This window comes from Pinus tabuliformis, chromosome 6 (assembly GCF_031772625.1).
Source record: "Pinus tabuliformis cultivar Carrire ecotype Pingquan chromosome 6, CPIR1, whole genome shotgun sequence".
NCBI lineage: Eukaryota > Viridiplantae > Streptophyta > Pinopsida > Pinales > Pinaceae > Pinus > Pinus tabuliformis.
Genome location: NC_142292.1, coordinates 160,301,772 through 160,325,965, shown reverse-complemented (window position 1 = coordinate 160,325,965; position 24,194 = coordinate 160,301,772).

Genomic DNA, 24,194 nt, shown 5'->3' with positions numbered 1-24,194 from the left:
GATCAGACAGCTAGGTTGTAATCCTCTCTTCTACTACTTCTATCAATAAAGCTATTTGAGGTTTCCTCCGTATACTTGTATATTTCTGAATCTTGTATTTGTGTATGCATTTGTATGGTTAATGTACATCTGATTCTATGTTGTTTATGGTTATAGATCTCTATGCTTTGATGGTATTTTGCTGCTTTGACTCTACATGTGTTCTTTGAAGCGGGACAAGTGAGAAAGGAGTGGCAAAGCTCTATCAAAGGAGAGAGGAAACAAGCAAGGAGCCAAGCGAAAGACTGAGGTTGGTACTCTCTGCTTCTCTCTCATCTATCTCTCATAAAGGAAAACACAAGTTACTTTGAATTGTTTGTTTCTAAGATAGCTACCCATCTTAGTGGGACTAGCAGCTTTGAATGGACACTAGTTTTCTCGAAAACAAAATGGCGACTCCACTGGGGAGAAAATAGTTTGTTTTTTTGTTACTGTTGTTTGCTTTATAAACTACAGACGGAGCCTGAAGTTAAGCCAGCTAGCCTTCGAACTGCTTTTGCTATGCAACTGCAAAGTAGATCAATGCTACTTTAGTCAATCTCTGGGTTGGTTTATGAACTGAACATCTGACTTGCAAACATCCTAAGTGCCCTGGTGGTAGCTCAATAACCTCATTAGATCAGCCCCTATACTTTGTGTTTACTGTCTATCATAAGCTCAGCCTAAATCCCTGAACTTAGCTGCAAACTGTGGGTGAAAACCAAGCTCAGTCTCATCCTTGGACCATCACACTGTCTCTCATTAGCAGTTTGGATGCATCGCACCTCTCATGTGGTGCAGGTGAGATGCATCCCATTTTTCCTTAAGGACAGGTGCGATGATTGAATGAGACTGTTTCTGCTTCTAGATTTTGGTTTTTTCTTCATTATTTTCAGCTCTATTCAGTAGTTTTGCTGTCTATGATCAGTATATCACTGTTGAAACCTTCTTCCTTCACATTATTCAACCTCCATTGATAAGGAATTGTGAATGTTTTTTATGTATTTTTCATCATTTACAGTCCTCCTTTGCAAACAATAGCTTAATTGAACTGTCGTCTTTTGATTTGAAAGTGTTGCAATTGTCGTTTTCAGTCAAGAAAAAGAGTGTCATAAAGTCTTCCTCTTTTAGATAGTTGATTACACTTTTGCCATTATATTTGATTTGAATTATCAATTCTTTGAAGTGTCGAAAATAGTTTTCCATTCGAAAGAGAAAGTGTCGTCTTAGTCTTCCTTTCGTTTTTTGAAAAGAAATTGTTAAAGTGTCGCTTCGAGGAAAAGTAGTTCAGATTTGTACTTAGTTTTCTTTTTGTCATTCTCACATTAAGGGAACTGAAAAACAAATACATGCATGTGCATTTGCATTTAGACTGCATGCGGAAATTGATTTAGGAAAAGTGCATTTAGTGTGTGCTCTCTGCTCTATGTTGAAAGAATCATATTTTTCTTTCCTTAGTAGCTAGGATTTTCATTGCTAAAAGAAAATAAATGACTATTTATCATTTTAGATTGCATATTTAGGAGTTGTACATCTACATCACGCGGTGAACCTTGAAAGGCAAACTTCTTAAGAAAGATCAACTATAAAATAAACCTCAATGAACATAAAAACGCTTTGGAACCTAACGCACAACATCTAGAAGTCTAGGCTAGAGACGTATTCTGGTGTCGTAAAGCCTGGTAACTATTGTTTTCATCGTAGGTTGGGTGATTCCTCCTCTTTGATACGACAAGTGCTAGTACGGACTTGTGCTCCCACGTACCATCGAGTATATATTGGGAGACCACAATAGGCTGATATCCTTTATCCTTAGGAAGTTGTGTCTACTGCCCTATCGATCGCAATGCACTGAACACAACATTCGGGAAGATTGACTGTCGTATGTAAAGTCCTCGGTAATTTCTCTATAATTTACCACCGAGGTGTATATTGCAGTTTTGCGATTGGTTTGGTAATCCCTCTGTCTAGATTTCCAGAGTAGTCACTTTCGTTCCTTTTTAGACTCCTTAAAAGAAAAGGTCCATCTGAGCACCTGTCACTTTAGGCTCATTAAAAATCGAAGGCGACTAGAGTCATCTTTAGCTTTCTCTCGACTCTTAAAAATTGAAAAAGCAAGTTGTGTCAAAGCATCATAAAATTTATTTTATTTGGAATAACATCATTGTTCCCTTGTTGGTCTTAGGTTGAGAAAATGGAGTCCACCAATCAAGGATTTCCCCTTGGGGGGAATCCTAGTCCTTTCTCCTCTTGGGGAGATATTAGTGCTCCACACATGGCTACATTGTCCCTTCCAGGACTCACAATTCGCCTGACAGTATGGCTATTCTCGACCACTATCGTTCAAAACAATGTAAATCCTCAGCAATCAAATCAGCAACCAGATGATACTGAAGTTGCTCCCCCACCATCCACTTTATTTGTTTCTCCTTCTCCTTCTTCTTCTTCGCTTGGTGAAACTAGTAACACTAAAAACCAAGTAACTGAGAAGAAGAAGAAAGGGAAGGAGAAGAAGAAGAAGAAGCCAACGGCGAAAGGGGGCAACCATGCATCGTCTGGCGAAAATCCACACACTACACCATCCAAACCCAAATCTCCGTGTGTCATTTGCAAAGGAGACCACTATCATCGAGATTGTCCCTGTAAGCCACGGATCTTGAGAGACTGGTCTCCCCGCTTGCACAATTCGGTGTCTTCAACCTCTGTCGATCATGTTGAGAGTACACCGTCAACTAGTGAAAATGAAGTCAGTGGGCAAAAAGGAAGATCTAAGTTTCCTTGTAGGTTGTGTGAAGGTGATCATGCCCTCCACCGTTGCCCTTTCCTGGACGAAGCTAAAAGAGTCTTGGATAACCGTCCTGCTTCATTGCAGCAACTTCCTCTTGGATACAAGAAACTCTTGCCAAGTCCATCGCTAGTTGAAAGTCCGACTGACACACCCCTGTTGTCGTCAAAAAACCTATCATTGAAGATAAACCCTCTGAGTCCACACCGGACCAAAGTCAATAGGTCGAGATGACAGTCGACCCAGTTTTGTCTTCAGAAGGTCCACCTTCAGATGATATAGTCTCCAAAGAGAATGAGAGCGACACTGTTCAGATTCTTTTTGTTAGCATAGAATCCGATGAACATGGGGGAAATCTACCTGTTCCTCTACCGCAGGAGGGAAGTTCCTTAGTTCAAGAAATTCATCTAGCTATTTATTCGGTCCCTCCTCCAAGCAATCTAGTCGTTTGCTTTGATTGGAATCTACTAGCGAGACCTCGCCTACCATCTAATGTACCATTCCGAATCATAGTACAAGCTTATAGAATGATCATGGCTAGTACTATCATAGATGAAGGGGCTTCTGTGAGTATCCTTTCCTTAACTACTTGGAAAGCACTTGGTTCACCATCGCTTCTGCCTGAGATTCGAAATCTGTCAGGCTTCAATAAAGGAACCAATCGACTGTTAGGGATCCTTCCAAATTTGCCTATAACTTTGAGAAGGAAAACCGTTCATTTGAACGTGATGGTAGTCCAAGGGCCTCTAGATTACAATCTACTCCTTGGGCGTGACTACATTTACAACATGGGAGCTATTGTTTCCTCACTCTTTCGGGTGATGTGTTTCCCATATGAAGGCAGAATGGTCCAGCTTTCATTCCCCGGTTCAAACACGGCTACTAGTCAAATGCCATCCCTAAATGGTCTTTTTGCACAAGGAATGTCTCATCAACCTCTAGTCCGTCCACCTGATGATCGTGAGTGATTCGGTGAATGTGACAAACCCAGGGGGCATGCACCCTGGTCTGCTTCGGCAGGAAAACCCCAGATATAAGGTAGGTTTCCTTGTAGGATATATGACCAATCTGACACACCCATCCGTTTAGGAAAATGGGATCAGTCTAGAAAAAGATTTCCTCGTCGAAGGTTATGTGATTGGTAGTGGATCCACACCTTTCACCTTTGTCTATTTCAATGGATAGATCCAAGGATGTGTTTTGTCTACAACGTGGACAAAACAACCTTGCTTTAACGCAAGAACTTCCATATGGTAACCTGGAAACTCTACTTCTCTTTATACCTGGGGGCATGCAAACCTTTTTTATGCAAGCGAAAAGAGACCAGCATAACTCGAACCCCATAGTTTTACTAACTTCAATTGCTTAAGTTAGATGATTGGTCTGATCCACCATTCACCTTTGCTGGGACCGGCGACGACGACAAAGCAAAGGAAATGTTTCTCAATGAGAAACTATCCTACCTAGCCTCAGTGGTTCTTTTAACCCTTAGGACAGTAGTTGGTCGTTCCTAGCTTGCATACAAAAGGCTTGGAGAAAAGTTTCGCATGGAGCAAGCTCCCTAAAAAATGAACCTACTAATGAGAGACATCCTTATTAAACGACTGGCACGAGCACATTTCCGCGAAGTTCAAGCTCGTTAAAAAACAAACCTAGCAATGAGCATATGTTCCCCCAGAGTTCAAGTTCATTAAAAAATGAACCCACCTTCGGTAAATAACCCTTGTGATTGCATTACTATCAGCTTTTGAGCCTTGGTCGTGTTCTTATCATCACCTCCATTGTTTAGTCGATCATACACCTCCACTTGATTATTTACCCTTTTGAGGAACAGTTGTGATGAGTGATTCTATTAGCCAATTTCTTTACACTGTTGTGATCAAAAACTTCCAAACCTTACCTGGAACTAGTTGCTATCCAAAAACATCACTCGTTCCTCAAAAACAAGTCTCCTTTAAGCTCTTTTTAGACTCGTAAAATATGAAAAGATTGCCGAGCAATTGGCCTCTCCAGCTCGTTAAAGTGATTGGAAGTGCCATCCCTCCTCTATATTTTAATCTTTTTGGACCTGAGGGATCATTACACAAAAATATCGAGTGCTTGTCTTTTTCGGCTCGCTAAAGTGATCGGAAAAGTCATCCCTTTCGTATTATTTTATACTTTTTCGGACTTAAGGGATTATACTACGAAAAAGGACTACTGGAGTTTCCTTTCCGTCTCTTTTCAGAATCTCTAAAACTGAAAAGGACTGAGTTATCTTTGTCGTTAAACTCATTAAAACAATAGCGACAAACTTGTCCATATGGACAAGAGCGAGTTTCACTATCGCTAGGCTCGCTAAAACATAGCGACAGGTTTGCCCAAAGGGCAAATTATAGAACAAGCATATGTTATCCTCCTTAAGCTTGACAAAAATAAAGAGGTACTGGTCAACAATGACTGGGGAAAAAGGGAAGAAAACTTGAAGAACTTCATTGGTAGCAGGTCGCTCTTGAACATGACACTTTCACTCCATCACCATGATTGAGTCAAGTTGGGTTATTTCGTTCACCAGTCATATCACCATTGGTCCTCTGTACCATCCATTTTGGGGTTAGCTCTACCAATCCATTCCAGTGTCGCTGATATGTTCAAGAGAAGTCGCTCAGAGAATTCACCAACCCAGCTAACACCTCATCTGCTGCAATACCTTCGCGCTCCATTTTTCATGACCGCCACCCTGAACCTTGTATCATCAAATCGTTTTCACCTCCAAAAATTCATTTGCTCCGTTTCGTGTCGTAGATGTGGGATTCATTAAGGCCCTCCTTAGACGGGTCACTTCTTGTCGACATCAGCTCATTATCCGAGAAGTCGACTTAGGAACAACCTTTTCAGTACTTTGAAGCTTGCATGCCTCAATGGCAAGTTTCTCACTTCCGGCGATAGGTTTACATCAATGGCCTTCGACCGAAAGATTTTACGTGGTGTTTGACATCGACTCATGTATTCACACCACGTGAATTGTACTGCAGTACCTTGAGGGTCATTATCATTATCGGTGATTCCTCTCACGCCTGTTAACAGCTTACATCATTGGCTGGTAATCAGGCGATGTCTTTCCATGTTCAACACTAGAACATATTTTCACATGGATCGACTTGTACATCAGGCGAAGATTGAACGAGTTTGAAGACCCTGGATCTAGTTTCATCCATCTGGGCTACGATATATTCAAGAAAATAAAAACATCAAATGTACTGCATAGTTGCATAGATAATCATCCAAGATAAGGGATGATGGCTCTACCAGAATCATCAGTCTACCACACAGATAATTGTCTGTCCTATGTACATGAAAATGAATTTATAAAGCTGAGCATAAAGGAAACTCTAGTAGTCCTTTTTCGTAGTATAATCCCTTAAGTCCGAAAAAGTATAAAATAATACGAAAGGGATGACTTTTCCGATCACTTTAGTGAGCCAAAAAAGACAAGCGCTCGATATTTTTGTGTAATGATCCCTTAGGTCCAAAAAGATTAAAATATAGAGGATGGATGGCACTTCCAATCACTTTAACTAGCTGGAGAGGCCAATTTCTCGACAATCTTTTCATATTTTACGAGTCTAAAAAGAGCTTAAAGGAGACTCGTTTTTGAGGAACGAGTGATGTTTTCAGGAATGCCTGCCTTAGCTAGATCATGAAAATATTATGAAGATAATGTATTATATTGTATCTTATTACATGTCACCTTCCAGTTCGAAAAACCTTGGATCCTCATGATAAAGCATTTCACCCGACATCAGAAGATTTACGACCTCATGCTTTAGGGGGCAACTGTTATAGACATATTTGGGCATTGCAACCCCAATCACATATGTCAATAAACCAAGGGCTCTCAAACCCCTAAAAGTGTTGTTTCATACCCTAAAGGACCAAGGTCAACTGATTACATCATTTCCCAGAAGTTCTCCCTGAAAAACTGCTCAGAACTGGTCAAAACTGGACCATACAGACTGCTCCATGCTGAGGGTGCGATGCATCTCACCTGCTACACACAAAGGGTGTGATGCATACTGAAAAGCCCTTCTATAAGGTGCATTGAGTGAGAGAAGATAAATGGCAGAGGCATTTTTCTAGGTGGAAACTCAGAGAATCTTCTAGAAACTGCTCATATGACACTTGCCTCTCTGAATTCACCCAGGGATGAGTAAGAGATCATGAAATCTCCAAGTGGAACCAAGAACTATCAGTGAAATGACACTAATCAAAATCCCATAAGCTGACTCACCCCCCTGCAAATATCTATATATGGATCCCTCATCCTAGAGATCCAGAGGCTGGAATTTTGTAATTTGTAAGGAAGTGCTGTTGGTTTCTCTTTGAGACATTGTATTGTTGGGTGTTCTAGCTTTTCATGAGGCGAAGAGGGCTTTCAAGTTTGGAGGATGGTGCTGGATCAAACATCTGGGTTCTAATCCTCTCTTCTACTACCTCTATCAATAAAGCTATCTGAGTTTTCCTCCATATACTTGTATATTTCTGAATCTTGTATTTGTGTATGCATTTGTATGGTTAATGTACATCTGATTCTATATTGTTTATGGTTATAGATCTATATGCTTTGATGGTATTTTGCTGCTTTGACTCTACAGGTGTTCTTTGAAGTGGGACAAGTGAGAAAGGAGTGGTGAAGCTCTATCAAAGGAGAGAGGAAACAAGTAAGGAGCCAAGCGAAAGACTGAGGTTGGTATTCTCTGCTTCTCTCTCATCTATCTCTCATAAAGGAAAACACAAGTTACTTTGAATTATTTGTTTCTAAGATAGCTACCCGTCTTAGTGGGACTAGAAGCTTTGAATGGACACTAGTTTTCCTAGAAACACAGTGCCCAAATATGTCTATAACACATATACTTACAAAAACTTATCAAAGAAAGGACTAACTAGACCATGAAAACATAAATTTCTCTAGCTTGACCTAATTTCTGACCTACAAATAGAAAACGTTGAATAGTAACCTTTGAATAGAAAAGAATGTAGAGAGATCTATGGTAAAAGAATAGGAAATGATCTAGGCAACTAAATCTGAATCAATATATCAATCTTTCTGAACCAAGTCATCACACTAGAAGTTGCATGGAAGAGGAAAACTGTGTTTTTGGTGGCGGCAGTAGTGCCTTGATCTCAAATCATAATCCCAGAAAGGGAGAAAGGAGATCAAGGCTTGCTGTTGGCCTTTTTGAATCTTATCTATCATTGCAGTAACCTACTTGAGCAACTGAAACAAAAACAGCTAAGAAAACCATCAAAAGCAACCTAATCTAACAAAGTAAAATGAATCTATGTAATAGAAATTTACTCATGAACTGAAGCAAAAACATATAAGTACAAAGCAAGAGGTGTTGGGAAGCTTGGGTTGGGCCCTAACCCAAGAGCTTCAGCCCTCTGAAAGAGATCAGTGCTGGCTCAAAAACTGTTTCATCTTCATTATCAAAAATAGCAGTCACATTACATAAATTGTTCTCAAAAAGGAACTCGAAAATGAGCTGAACAAATGCTGCACAAAAGTGTGAAAATTCTACTAATGACTGGCTAACCTACTGAGGCTCTAAGCCCCCTTATTTATACAAATGGATTCCTCCAACAGTCCTCCTAAAATCAAGGAACTCGGCTTCCCAGAACTAGAGATAAACAACAGTCCTTCTTTACTTGCTCGGCTGTCCCTTGGATACATCAATGTGGACCTTTGTGCTCCGAGTTGCTGATGGAGGATTCGAGGAAAGGGGTCATAAATGAAGGAGACACCCCCCTACAAATCCTCTTCCCTGTTTTCCTTGAGTATTTGCTACCATTTGCTCATAAATCCCTTGACTTTTGTCCAAAATTGACCAAAAAATCTGCATAAAGCACACATTAGACTACATGGAAAAATGACTAACCCAATTCACTCTATTAGCATAAATATATTCAAAAACATGCAATAAAATAATGAGAATGGTGGATTAAGTTGAATTAAGAGGAAAAATGAGCCCATATAATTACCCATTTCTGGGGCTCATCATCAGCCCCCTACTAAATGGGTTGCTCATCCTCTGAGCAACTAGTCTAAATCTTCATCTTTGATGGCTCTGACAGATTCCCTGACATCCCATGCTTCTAATGTGATATCTCCTCTTTATCATGGAATCCTGCTTTTCTATCCACCTCTTCCCACTATTTTTTTTCTTCCTTCTCTTTTACTCCTTTCAGCAGTCCTAGCAGCAGTGGAGGACTGAATTTGAGGCCAATCCAATTAACCTTCAAACTTTGCATAGAGTGCTTATACAGTGGGACTCTCCTCATGGATTCCCTCATCCTGTTTGGGGAGTGATACTCCCTAATCCGTAGGCTATGTGGCAATGTGTTCCACCTTCTCATGCAGGCATGAATGTAGTCATCTCCAAACAATCTCTCCATGTCCTCAAAATGAGCAATAGCTTGGGCCTGCTTATCCACATAGTCTGGGACAACTTGAGGATTAGCTATGAGGTGTTGGTGGGCATAGATGAGAGTCATGGGTTTTTCTAGTTCTACTCTAATCATCAGGGGTTCATTCAGCTCTTTTGTCATCATTTTCTGGATTTCTACTGCCCTTTTCTCTTCATGGCTCATCCGATATGCCATGGCCATCAGCTACAAGTCTCCCAACACAGCATTTGGATCCCATAAGTTCATGTCAGTAAGTTCCATGTTGTGCAAGTAAAACTCTGCTAGCTTCGCTTTTTCCTCAGCTGAATTGTGATCACATAGATGCATGAATTGGCCATAATCCTAAAAAGGTATTGTGCCCCTTTGGGCTAGTGTCTTGATATGAAATTGGAGCCACTAATCCTTGAGGTACACTGCATATGATTTGGCTGGCTGTCTGCACTGTAATGCCTCCATAGCCCAGCTGGCCATGTAGGCTAATTGGGCTTCCTTTTCCTGTAGCTTCCTTCTCAAGATCAACACCTCATTTTCTGCCTGGGATTCCCTTTCCTGTTGTTGTTTTATTAATGTCTCACTGTCTTCCTGGGGTTCCTCTTCCTGTTGCTGTCTTTTTAAGATTGACAGCTCATTTCCTCCTTGAGGTTCCCTTTCTTGTAGCTGCTTCTTTAGCATTTCATTTTCTGCCTCTAATTGAGCTCTTCTGATGCTTTCTGTATGCTTGACCATGCTCAATTCTTTGCCCATTTCCCTCAATTTGTTTTCCATGTGCCCAATGTCTTCCACCCCTTTTGATTTTGCAATCTACATCCATGTATGGGTCCTGACTCCTTCATTTTCTAGCTCGAAGAAAGAGGGACTGCAAACTTTTGTGGGATGATCTTTCCCCCTTCCAGAAGGTTGTATTAGGAGCCTAAGTTAGGCTGAGGTCTAGGCTCTGGTATCTCTTTTGCCTTGTCTTCCTCTTTGGTCTATTCTTCTGCCTTCTTTTCAAGTTTTTCAGTCTCTTGGAGCTTTGCCAATGTCTCCTGTAGAGAGGTTTGCACCTCCTGTAGGACTGTTTTAGAGTCCATTAGTTTGATCCTTTCTTTCCAAGTAGAGGTCTTAGGACTTCCTCTTTCGTAAGTGATGGGGGTTTTGGAGGGAGATTCCTCCTTTGTTGCAGTAGGGACATCCTCAATGATGATGGGCTCCTTTGAAGGTGGCTGAGGCTTCCCCATCTTTATTCTGGTGCTCTTTCGAGCCTTGAAGTACATAGATGGTTGTCTCTTCCTTTTTCCTTTGGGCTTGGCTGGAGTACTAAGTGCAGCAAGAATAGCTGCTGCCTCTCTTGCTAGTGTCTCAGGAGACACTTCTTATTGCTGTGCTTCTTCTTCATCTGCTGTTTTGCCTATTTCTATTGGTTTTGTGTCTACTGTCTCTGATTTTGTTTTCTCCTCTGCTTGTTTAGTTTCTACCTTTCCTATGGCAGCATTTTTCTGAACTGTCTTAGGCTTCTTCTTTTCAGTTCTTGTCCTCTTCTTTTTCTCTACTGTGGTTTTACCCTTTTCTGCTTTTGATTCTTTATTCTTCTCTACTTTAGGCTCATCTATGGTGGTGTCATGTTTCTCCTCTCCTATCTGGTTTCCTCCTTCTTTTGTGTGGGGTTCCTCTTCTTCATGGATTTCCTTCTCAGCTTCCCCTTTTTATTCCTCCTCTTCACTTCTAGATGGACTAAGGTCATCAGTGAGAGTTTTTATATCATCTTCTTTAGTCATGTTCCTGAAAATCTCCCAGGCTATGGGGATTGTGTACGTGTGGAGGGCATCTTCCACTAGCAATTTAATTAGCCCATGGTAAGCCAATTGGTCTAGAACCCCTGCCTTCAATTTGGTGCTAGACTCTATTAAGGATTGGAGGAGAAAATATGGAATACTGAGTTTTCTAGATGCAGGAAGGTCCATGCCATATCTTAGTTCATGTAACAGTCTGAAATGATACCCATAAACTATGTTGTATCTTCCTTCACAGGAGATATATTTCATGATCTGATAACTGACCTCACTCCATGGATAAGGTATACTTGTCCTCCTGGTGCCATTCTTATCCTCCACAGGATGTTCATCAGGCTAGAAAAAGGTCTTCCTGGCAACTTGACCCAGTGGTTTTTCTTCTTTGCTCCAGGGTAGCCCAAGTGGGAGACCGGTGACCCTACTAATGAATTCCGGTGTGATTTCTATGGTTAGACCCCTGAAACTGACAGTGGCATGGGTTTTTGAGTGAGGTTTTAAAGAAAATAAAAATTCCTCTATGAATTCCTCATCATACCCATGAAATTTTTCAAAGAAAGGCATCCAATTTTCCCTGGTAAAGAGGGCTACCACTTCTGGATGTTCATGCAGCTTAGTTGAATTCAGAGGCTCCTTCCTCATAAAACCCCCTGTCATGATGTTTAGAGACTGCAGGAATATCTCAAGTGAAGAGGGAGACAACAAATTTCAAACCCAAAAATAGAGGAACAGCTAATGTTTTCATTTTGGAACTAGAGAGCTTTCGTGTTCTTCTTTTTTAACAAAAACAAATTGTAACTTCCCTTCCTTCCAAACTCTGTTCTTAAACTTGCATTACCTCTCGGTCTGTTTGAGGGAAACACTATCTCGAAAAAAACAGACAGCATACAGGATAGTGTTTTTTCCCTTTCACAAAATAAGCAGACCACCCAATGCAAGTTCACTTTTTTACAGGCTTAATTTTCTAAACTTGCATCATCTCTTTATAGAGGAGAATACCATAGAGGAGAAAGAGACAGTATTTTAGTGCAAAGAGTAAATGGAGAAACTGTATATATTTTCTTTTACAAAACACAGGCAGACTCTGTTCTCACTTTTCCCCTTCTTTTCAACTCAGTACTTCGCTTCGAATCCCACCACCCTTTGTAGAGACGGAAATGCAGAGAGGGTCTACACAAAGCCTACCTCTTCGAGCTAGAATTTTCCATAAAATCCCAAATTTTCCTCTGCAATGCTGTTCACTAGCCTTCTTGTAGAAAGGCTCCTGTAGGACTATGTTTTCGCTCCTGTAGAGTCCGATAATGCTCCTGTAGAGCCCGATAAGTGGAGGGTTCTGAAACTGGCAAAGAGCGACTGTTTCGAGGCTCTGGAGGTGGTAGGTAGCTCATTGCAGTCAAGAGCATGACGATACAAGTGAAAACAAAGGTGATGAAGGCATCGACTGCAGCGTACTTAAGCTTACGAGAGAGAGTTGCAGTGATGAGATGAGGTGGCAGGAAGGGTATGTTACCCTCATCTGGACCGTTGGTCCCTACTTTGGTGCCATTATGAAACTTCATGCCACCTACCCACAATCATTCCCATCATTCACGTTTGGACGCCGCCACTACCCGTTTTGAGCTTTTCCCGAGTTGACTGAACACATGTGCCGATTGCACCCACTGAGCATTGTTTGAACTGGACGAGGGTGGATATTTGAACTGGACGAGGGTGGCCAGTTAGTTGGCCACCGATCTTGTTTAATCGCAACCATCTCACTTGTCCATGCAGTTTCTAAATTATGCCCATGCAACAAAGGAATGGGTTTAGTCACTTACCTGTTAGTCGCTACCATGTTGTTGCATGCTCAGACTTTGGCGTTCTACTCATGGATTGTTGCTGCTGGCGCCCATGGCTTCTGAATTGGTGGTTCAACTACCTCATGCTAATGATCTTTAATCAGGACCAGTTCCTTGCACATTTTATCATCTGTGGCTGCACTGAACCTTCCTCTAGAGCTCGATTTTTAAGGGGATCAGCTATTAAAGGAATCCTGCAGGATTTCTTGTAACTGATTCTCCCTCTAAAACTTTTGGTTGAGGCTTGAGTAGGGACTGGAGAGATAGCCGAGGAAGGTTCTGTTAGTCAAGGAAAAGCAGCTGGGATGCACTAGGTAAGATTTACATTAAGGGTGCAGCTTGTTTATTCTTCATGTTTTTTTTTAAACAAAAGAAACAAGATTTTTGTGTTCTCTGTGCAGGGAAGAAAGAAGCGAGTGGAAATGCAGTGGTGTAGGTATGGAATGGGAAGTTAGGAGGGTGAATGGTGGTAGGGGGGCCTATAGGTATTTTGGTCAAGTTTCTATCCATTTTATCATTTTCTTGACTTGATTTCAAGCTTTCTGTGGTTTCTACAGGAGCCTCCTGTAGAATGCACAGAGCCTCATGTAGGATGCATAATTTCCAGAACAGGTGAGACCAGGGACTGGGAAAAGACAATAATGATGGAGAAATGGTCTATCAGAGGTGTATTCAGCTTGGCCATGTCCCTTTTTCTCCTGTGGCCCTCCTGCAATCTGCAATGCATTCAAAAGAAGTTAATTTTTCTGTTCCTGTTTTTTTTTTTTTTTTTTTTTTTTTTTTTTCTTTTTCTTTTGAGACATTTGGGTCACCTCCAAGAGGTTTCACCCTCATTGCCTACCCTAGGCACCTCCAAGGGGAGGTTTTCACCCAGGGATCTTTTATTCTCCTCATTTTTTTTATTTTTTTTTTTTAGGGTGTGGGTGGAGTGGAGGTAGAGACCTGCTCCACTACCAACACTGTTTTACTCAGATTCTCAATGAATTCTTGCTTGGAGAGGGGCTTCCTATAGATTTTCAACCTATTCCCATTGAAAAACCTGGGGATGGCTTCTTCATTGATGGTCCAGATCAAAACTAAACCATTGTCATTGCACCTTTCTACTGTGTACGGTCTCAGTCATCTTGTCCTCAGTTTGCTCTTGAAATATTTATACCTTGAATCATATAGCAGCGCCCAATCTCCTTCCTGGAATTGTTTCTATTTGAGGTGTCTATCATGCCATATTTTCCTTTGAAGCTGGACTACCTATGAGTGGAGAAGGGCCTGCAATCTTTGTTCATCCAATCCATTTAGCTTAAGTAACCTTTCCTTTTGTGCATGGCTGAGATCTAGGTCCAGCTGAGCTGCCATCCTTACTGTGTTATATTCAAATTCTATGGACAGCAAAGCCTTCTTCCCATAGACCAGCTCATAGGGTGTGAACCCTGTGGTGGTTTTCTAGGTGGTGTTATAGGCCCAGGTGGAATCAACCAATCAATCTGCCTAATCTTTTCTGCTACTGCTCACTACCTTGGTCAAAATCCATTCCAAAGATCTGTTAGTGACTTCCACCTGTCCATTTTCTTACGGATGATAAGGGGTGGAAGTTCTGTGCTTAATTTTGTGATGTGTGAGTAGGTCTTCAATCAGATTGGAGGTAAACTGACTCCCTTGATCTGTGACTAATTCTCTTGGATATCCAAACTTGTAGAATATATTCTCTCTCAAAAACTCAGCTACTTTTTCTTCTGTTGCTGCCTTAATCACCTTTATTTCTTCCCATTTTGTTAGATAATCAGTGCACACAATGATGTAAGATTTCTGCTTTGAAGGAGGGTTGACAGGACCCACAAAGTCCATGCCCCACTTCTCAAATGGCTCGAAAGTCACTTGAGGTTGCAGGGGCATCTCATCCCTTGGAGTAGGTTTCCCCATCCTTTGACATTGGTCACATTGGCTGATATATCTCCTTACATCTTGATGAAGAGTGGGCCAATAGTAACCTACTTGTAGGATTTTGAAGGCAATCCTCTTTGCTACAAAATGGCCCCCACAGGGCCCATCATGACAGGTTAGGAGAATGTCAAAAACTTCCTCCTCCCTGACACATCTCCTCAAAACCTGATCTGGGCCAAGTTTGAAGAGATTGCCCCCAATCCAGGTGAAAGGAGCACTTTTCCTCACGATCTTGCTCTTCTCTTTTGAGGATAGGTGTGGCGGAAACTATGCGGAAACCAAGTAATTTTCTATATAAGAAAACCATGGAGAGAGTACTAAGATAACAAATAGGTGTTCATCTGGCATTTGATCATCCACCATTCCTTCTTCACCTGTAGGCAGATCTATTCTAGACAAAAAATCAGCAACAACATTTTCCTTACCCGGCTTATCAACAATGGTTAAATCAAATTGCTGCAATAAAAGCAACCATCTAATAATGCGAGCATTTACATTTGGTTTGTTCATTAAATACCTAATTGCAGCATGATCAGTGTGTACAAATGTTTGATAGCCAGTGATGTAGTGTCTGAACTTATTTAGGGAATGGACTACAGCTAGGAGCTCCTTTTCAGTTACAGTGTAGTTTAGTTCTGCCTTCGACAAGTTTTTACTTACAAAATATATGGCATAAGGTAGCTTCTCATCAATTTGCCCTAAGGCTACTCCTATCGCTTTGTTCGAGGCATCTGTATGAATGTGGAAAGGTAGGGCCCAGTTTGGGCCTCTCAAAATTGGGGAAGTCACCATTTTACTTTTCAAGGTATTTAGAGCCTCTTGACAGTTGTCAGTCCATATGAACTTAGCATCTTTTCCTAAAAGACCAAACAATGGAGAGGCTAGCTTACTAAAATCCTTAATGAATCTTCTATAATACCCTGCTAAGCTTAGGAAACTTCGAACATCTCTTACCTTCTGAGGAGGTGGGACCCTTTGGATGATGGAAATTTTGTTGGGGTCCACCTGTAATCCTTGCTGAGAGATTGCATGATGTTGGAGAGGTAAATCCCCTCTACGGATAGAGGCGATCCCTACTAGCCCAATAGGGGTCTAGCAACAATCACACAATGCTGCCACGCATGTTCCTAGTTACAATTAAACAAGAAGTAAAGAGCACCTACTTGGATTCCTGCGCTGTCGTTGGACGAAGAGATGTCTCCTTCGCCCCTTCGCTTCGGCTGGTCACAGTCCTCCGCGATCCCCGCGAACGGACACCTGCACACACGAAGAGAAGGCAAACGCAAGCGTGAAATCTAGTAAAAGTAACTATATGCCAGTCAGAAAAGACATAATTCACATTTATCCATTGCATAAACAAACGAGAATGGAACAATAATAGCAGTCATCTATTATTAATTAGAATAGAGAAGAATACAACCAAATGTTCTGACGTCGGTAACCTTCTCAGGAGGGGCCAGTCAGCATGTATCTCAAGCATTCACCTTTGAGGATGATTCTCCCAAGACAAACAACTCTCTCTCTCACACAAATGGCACAAAACAACCTTCCCTAAGCAATCAATCACTTCCACACCTAGTACACCAAACCTATAGCAGCAATCTGAGCACTACAAGCTCTGTACAATCCAAGCTATTCCAAGCTAAGTCTAACTATCCAAAAACTAGTTGCCCATGGTAATGGTGAGAGTTTATATAGGAGAAGGAGTCTCCTATAAGGGTGGAAGGATGAGCTTATCTTCAAGGGAAGTTGTTGCAAAGGGTCGAACAGACATGCCATAGAAGGGAGTCGACATTCACAAAGCTAACAACCAAGCCTGGAGTGATCTGGAAGGCTGGCTGTTTGAACAAATTCGCCCAAACTGGATCAGCGCGGATTATGAGGCAACTGACGCGATGTCGCCGCGTCTACATAACTGGGACAGTCATGTCAGCGCGGAAGAACACGGGAAAGGCGCGCTGGCGACCAGCGCGGAAAAGTGATGTCCTTCCGAGCTGGCAGCGCACGGAATACACTACAGGGCGCCAGTCATCGCGGGTATTTTTCAAATAGACGCGCTGATGAACAAAACTTTGGAAAAATGGGTTTTTAAGCCAGTTCAGGGATCAAACACTTAGTGATTGTGACTTCTGGACACAGCAGGGTGACTGACAGGAAGGCAGTGATAAATTACTGTGTAACAGATGCCCCCTAAAGCATGAAGACCGAGAGAGTGGGAGGGGTGAAATGCTTTACAACACACGCCGAACTGGAATACCGCCAGGAAGTACCGAAAAATCTTTGACAATCATATACATGCAGTCTAGGCATGGGCGCAGCCATCCAAAAGACATGCGAGACTGGTCTATGGTATGGACGCAGCCACCCAGCTAAAGAGACCATAATAATGACAAGGTATGGTCGCAGCCATCCATGAAGACTCAGGTATGGGCGCAGCCATCCATCAATGAGTCATGTAATGATTATCCACAAAATCGCAACCTGGACCACAGTGAGCAAGGATCCAGGGTCTTGCGCTCCATCTCGACCCGAACAGAGTACAAGTCCACACATGTGAATACAGGGGTTGGAGTCGAACATGCATGAACATCGTCTGATTACCGGCCAATGATGAGAACCGTTAACAGACGCGAGAGGTACCACCAATAATGACAATGGCCCTCAAGGTACTATAGGTACAATCCGTGGCGTGTGAATCAATGAGCTGGTGTCGAACACCCACGGAATCATTCGATCGTAGGTCAATGATGTAAACCTTGCGTCGAACACGAGGAACCTGCCATTGAGGCATGCAGGCTCCAAGGCACCTGGAAGGAGTCTCTAAGTCACTTTCTCGGATAATGAGTTGAAGTCGACGAGAAGTGGCCTTGATCGAAGGTGGGCCATGATGATTCCCACATCATCGACATGAGACAGAGGTATAATAATTTGTGATGAGATAGCGAACGAGGTTGCATTGTGGCAGAGGACAACTTCTCTTGAACATATAACGGCACTGTAACGGATTTGGCAGTACTTGACATCAAATGAGTAGCGGATAGGATGATGACGGCAATGAACAGATGAGAGGTCAAATAGGATATCCCAAACCCATGGAGGCTAGTGAAAACGAGATGAGATGACCCCACCCAGACACGAAACAGCGGAGTGCCATGTTCAAGAGTGACGTACTGCCGAGACGACTGTAATCAAAGTTCCATTTTCCCCACCTTTGCAGGCAGGTACCCCGATTATTTTTGGATGACAAGCTTGACGGGGGTAACATATGCTTGATGTGTGTCATGTTGACAATATCCGATGTCATTGAGTGTTTAACGAGCCTGACAAAGGAAAAACTCGGCTTCTTTTCTTGTTTCGAGAGTCTGAAAAGAATGCGGAAAAGGAGACTCCAGGGGGGTCCTTTTTCGTACAGTTGTGTCTCTCGAGCCCGAAAAAGTATAAAACAATGCCCGAAAGAACCGCCCGACCATTTCGATCGAGGAGTACTTTTCGTAAATAGTAACTTCGACCCGAAAAAGTAAAAAAGCAGTCGGAAGTACGTCGTTTTGGAGCCAATAACGAGTTCGAAACGACAAAAACTCGGCAATCTTTTGAGTTCAAACGGTCGAAAAAAGAGCTTTAAAGGCGACCGCCTCTCGTTCCTTTTAACGAGCTGAGAGGGGGACTCGGCAATCTTTTCGTCTTTAAATGGTCAAAAAAGAGCTGAAAGCAGACCTCCATTTTTATTCTCTTTAACGAGTCAAAAAGGGAAAAATACTCGGCAATCTTTTCATATTTTACGAGTCAGAAAAGAGCTTAAAGGCGACTCGTCCTAGAGGAACGAGTGGTATAAAAGGTAGCAACTGGTTCCGGCAATGGTGGAACTGCTCAAAACGTGTAATGGTCAAGAGGCTGGCTAATAAAACCACTCATCGCTGCGGTTCCTCAGGAAAGGATAAACAACCAAGTGAGAGCATATGATCGGCCAAAGAGATGGTAGCAATGGAATGAAACAACCAAGGCTCATCTAGCAGAATTCAACGGATAAAAATGGCAATCACGAGATGTAAATCGGGTATGGGTTCATTTTTACACAAGCTTGAACCATGGAGAACTTTGCTTGGATTCGGTTTCATGTTTACACAAGCTTGAAACGAAAAACTATGCTTGTTATAAGTTCGCATGCCCCCAGCATAATAATGCAAACCGAGGTACATGCCCCCCAAGCTTCATTGCATTCGACAAAGTGGATGGAATGAAGGTTCACTCTCGAGATCTATGAAAGACTCGACTTGTATTTTACGAGATCTTAATCAAAAGACTCGATCTGGAAAGGGAGGTGTTTCATTTTTTAATGAGGTTGACACAGTAAAAGAACTATCCTCATAACCCGTGTTTCATTTTTTAACGAGCTTGACACAAGATCAGGAACTATGCTCCGACACCTAGTTGCATTTTTTAAGGAGCTTGACATAGGAAAGTGAACTATGCTCCACCAGACCTGGTTTCATTTTTTAAGGAGCTTGACACCGGAAAGGAACTATGCTCTGACCAGACCTCATCATAATGAACGGAAAGTGGAGGCCCCCAAGAAAGTGGCTCCGGAGGGAAGGCCGACATCTTGGAAATCAGGACCTAATGCCCCCAGGACACTATGCACGATGGTGTCATCACTGGGTACGGGCACGGGGTAGGTGGCCACGTAGTTGATTTGCGGCGAGGCAGATGCAACTTGTGGATGAAAGCCGGGAGGGAAGGACGAGTGCGCCGGAGGGGCTTGTGGACGAACGAACGATAATTGATCGAACGTCACGATTCTTCCATCGTGTGGAAAACAAACCACACGGAAAAGTGAAGAAACAAGGGCTCCCATGGCATACACATAATCACGACCAAGGAGAAGACTGAAGTCTAAAGAACCTTGGGTAACTGAGATGTCTATATAGACAGTCTTGCCCCCCAAAGTAATAGGAAACTTTGGAAGGATCCCTAGTGGCTGACTCGTTCCTCCGTCAAACGCGGTGAGATGCGGTGCGACAGGTACAAGCGATGGGGAACCCAAAGCTCGCCAAGTAGTAACGGGCATAAGACTAACCGATGCTCCTTCGTCTAACACAGTGCCAGGCAGCGCCTTATTGCAAGCATAGGCAGTGACCCAGAAAGGCACGTGGGATGGAAGGGGAGGGGTAGTCAAACGACTCCAATCAAAGGAAACGACTGAACTACTTGGTGGGGGAACCATATGGTTGCCCCCCTGCTCGGAAAGAACCGAATCTAAATTCTCCGGAGAGGTTTCAGGAGAACCTTTATCAAGCTCAGGAGAATCTGAGGAGACGAGAAGAACATGAGAATTTTGCTCTTCCGAAATAGAGTGCTCGAGAGGGGGGGAACTCGAATCAACACTCTTTCCGACCAACGGCGGGTCTGGAACAGGCTGGGGACAGCCAGGTTCGGGAAGAGGGGCCTGGACAATAGGAGAATCTGAAGCGATCTCTTTGTGAACAGGGGCGCGATCTACAGCTGTAGAAAGACGCTGATAACCAGCGGGGAATGGATTCGGAGGAGCAACAAGACTTTCCAACACAGCAGAGGCTTTATCCATGAGGGGAAAAAGGTGAAGGGGATGTTTGCCTTCACAAAGTCGACAGGGGATTCGAAACTTCCCTTTCTCCTTACCATTCCTAACTGATGAGGTAGCATCGCCAGGATCATCAGTGGACGATGAAGGGCAGGCCGGATCGTGAGACCAAACTTCTAATACCCTGGGAATGCCAGGACAATCACGAAGCAGATGGTCCTCCCTGCATAATCGACAAGGAAACTTAACCTTCCGCGGAGGAGCAGAAGATGACCCGACTTCAAGTGTACTGGAGTGGATAGCTGGACTTGAGAGGGGGACTGTGTGTGTAGGCTCTCCCTTAGGGGACTTCTTCTTCTTGGTCTTCCTCTTCTTCTTCTTAGCCACCTGGTTACTCTCATCGAGAACTTCACCAGGCGAAGTACAAGAGGACGACGTAGAAGTAGGCGTCGAAGGGGAGAGATCCACCTTAGGATCAACATGATGTTGTTCAGGTGGAGGGACTGATGGACTGACAGCCGATACGGTAGGGACCAAAGAGGTTGAAAACAACCACACAGGCAACCCGACAGTTAACCCTGGTAGGGACAACGTCGCCATATACAGAGCACCAACATTCCCAAGAGGAGGGAATTGTCCTGGGTTCCCATCAGAGGGGGAACCTGGGTTAGTGAATCCTGGAAAAGTTGCCATAGCAAACGAAAACGAAACCTACTCAAGCTAACGCACACAAGATCTAACCAGGTGATGTTATCGTGGCCAAATTAATTTTAAGACGCAAAGACCAAACTTGACCTTTTCATGTTTCAAGAGTCGAGAAAAGGACGAAAAGATGACTCTAGTCTCCTTCGAATGTTTAATGAGCACGAAGTGACAAGACGCTCACAGGCACCTTTTCATTTAGGGAGTCCGAAAAGGATCAAAAGTGACTGCTCTGGAATTCTAGGTAAAAGGTGTGCCAGACTTTTCGCAAAACCACAGAATACTTCTTAGGGTACGGGTGGTCAATCTTCGTGAATGCTGTGTTCACTGCATTGCGAATCGTAAGGCGGCAGACTCGGCTTCCTATGGATCAAGGATAAAAGCCTAGTGGGGTCTCCCTATATACGCGACGGTACGTGGGAGCGCAGTCCGTGTTAGACCACTATCGAGTCACAGAAGGAGGAATCACCCAACCTAATGTGAAACACCAGTGACTATGTTTAAAGACGCCGGAACACGTCTCTAACCTAGACCTCTAGATATTTGCGTTTAGTTCCAATGCGTTTTTAGATTCATTTGGTTCATTTTACAGTTGATCTTGAGATTAAGTTTCGATTTCAGGTCCTATCGTATGTTCTCTCACAATTACCTAGATGCAATCTATATGCCAAAGAACTTCGTTTTGTTCGATGAATTCTAGCTACGAGAGGGCAAGGAATCTTTAATCAAACAAAACAAATACAAGCAAACAAGCACCTTAATGCAGCTAAAGCGAGGAAAGGAAACTTTTCTTTTGAAAATGTAAATCAATGAAATGTTCTTTTCCTTTTCAATTTTTTAAAAGCAAAGCTACTAGTTTGATTTTCTTTCAGTGACAAAAACACCTAAAGGAATTTGGAGGAACCTGAACACCAAGTAAACTACTTAATGAGAGCACACAAAGTTCCCAAAAACACTCAACCGAAGTCTCGAAATCAAAAGGAAACAAGGCAATGCACGAGCTATGTGATCTAAGCTCTGCAAAACAAGCAAGGATCGCAAGCAAGGAGGAAGCGAAAAAGACCACTTGGAAGCACAATCCAATACACTCTGACAATCACTGAAAAAATGCGAAAACGAGTCTAGAACGAGCTGGTCAATCAAGCAAACAGGGATCCTCACGGGAGGCTTGACACACACACGGCCACTAGATGTCCTAGGGTTCAGAGTGCGAAATCAATAGAGAAAAGCAAACATCCGACGGACCAGAGTCGCAACCAGTCAATTAGAGACCCAAACACAATCCAGCAATCGCAAAAGTAAGGATGAAAACACGAACCAAGCAGCTAGAAGGGAAGTTGTTTGCAAACTCAAAACCAAGCAAAACGAAACCCTATGGAGTTGAGCTCCGTAATCAAACAGTTCAAAGTTCAGAGAGTGAAAAACAAGTCATCAGACAAGTGGGGAGAAGAAGGGAAAGTCACAGCAAGAGGTTTAGGAGGTCAATTTGGACAAAAATGAGTTTTTCAGGCTCAGCGCGGGTAGCCTTCAGCAACTTGGCGCTGACAGGGGGAGGCCTTCAGCAACTTTGCGACGTCAGCGCGGAAAGTCAGGGAAAAGGCGCGCTGCCCTAGAAGAAACGAGGTCAGCGCGGATATAAGGCACACAGACGCGACGACCAAAATCACAAAGAAGAGTGGGCGCGATGTCAGCGCGGAAGAACACGAATAAAGCGCGCTGCCCTTGAAAACGAGGTCAGCGCGGCTGTTAGACGTACAGGCGCGATGAAGAGAAAACCAAAGAACAGAGTCGCGATGTCAGCACGACTGTTCCGAAATAAAACGCGCTGAGAGCAAAAAACAAGGAAAACCGAAATAAAACTTCCCAAACCAAAGGCAGGAGCTTTTCAATGATAAAAATGCTTCCCAGAAACGCCCAGAAAGTTCATAAGCAAAAAGACAATCCAAAAACTCGAAAAGAGATCAATCAAAGCCAAACACAAAAGTGGACTCAAGAGACAAAAAGGCTGATCCCCAGCGGAGTCGCCAAATTGTTGGAGAGGTAAATCCCCTCTACGGATAGAGGCGATCCCTACTAGCCCAATAGGGGTCTAGCAACAATCACACAATGCTGCCACGCATGTTCCTAGTTACAATTAAACAAGAAGTAAAGAGCACCTACTTGGATTCCTGCGCTGTCGTTGGACGAAGAGATGTCTCCTTCGCCCCTTCGCTTCGGCTGGTCACAGTCCTCCGCGATCCCCGCGAACGGACACCTGCACACACGAAGAGAAGGCAAACGCAAGCGTGAAATCTAGTAAAAGTAACTATATGCCAGTCAGAAAAGACATAATTCACATTTATCCATTGCATAAACAAACGAGAATGGAACAATAATAGCAGTCATCTATTATTAATTAGAATAGAGAAGAATACAACCAAATGTTCTGACGTCGGTAACCTTCTCAGGAGGGGCCAGTCAGCATGTATCTCAAGCATTCACCTTTGAGGATGATTCTCCCAAGACAAACAACTCTCTCTCTCACACAAATGGCACAAAACAACCTTCCCTAAGCAATCAATCACTTCCACACCTAGTACACCAAACCTATAGCAGCAATCTGAGCACTACAAGCTCTGTACAATCCAAGCTATTCCAAGCTAAGTCTAACTATCCAAAAACTAGCTGCCCATGGTAATGGTGAGAGTTTATATAGGAGAAGGAGTCTCCTATAAGGGTGGAAGGATGAGCTTATCTTCAAGGGAAGTTGTTGCAAAGGGTCGAACAGACATGCCATAGAAGGGAGTCGACATTCACAAAGCTAACAACCAAGCCTGGAGTGATCTGGAAGGCTGGCTGTTTGAACAAATTTGCCCAAACTGGATCAGCGCGGATTATGAGGCAACTGACGCGATGTCGCCGCGTCTACATAACTGGGACAGTCATGTCAGCGCGGAAGAACACGGGAAAGGCGCGCTGGCGACCAGCGCGGAAAAGTGATGTCCTTCCGAGCTGGCAGCGCACGGAATACACTACAGGGCGCCAGTCATCGCGGGTATTTTTCAAATAGACGCGCTGATGAACAAAACTTTGGAAAAATGGGTTTTTAAGCCAGTTCAGGGATCAAACACTTAGTGATTGTGACTTCTGGACACAGCAGGGTG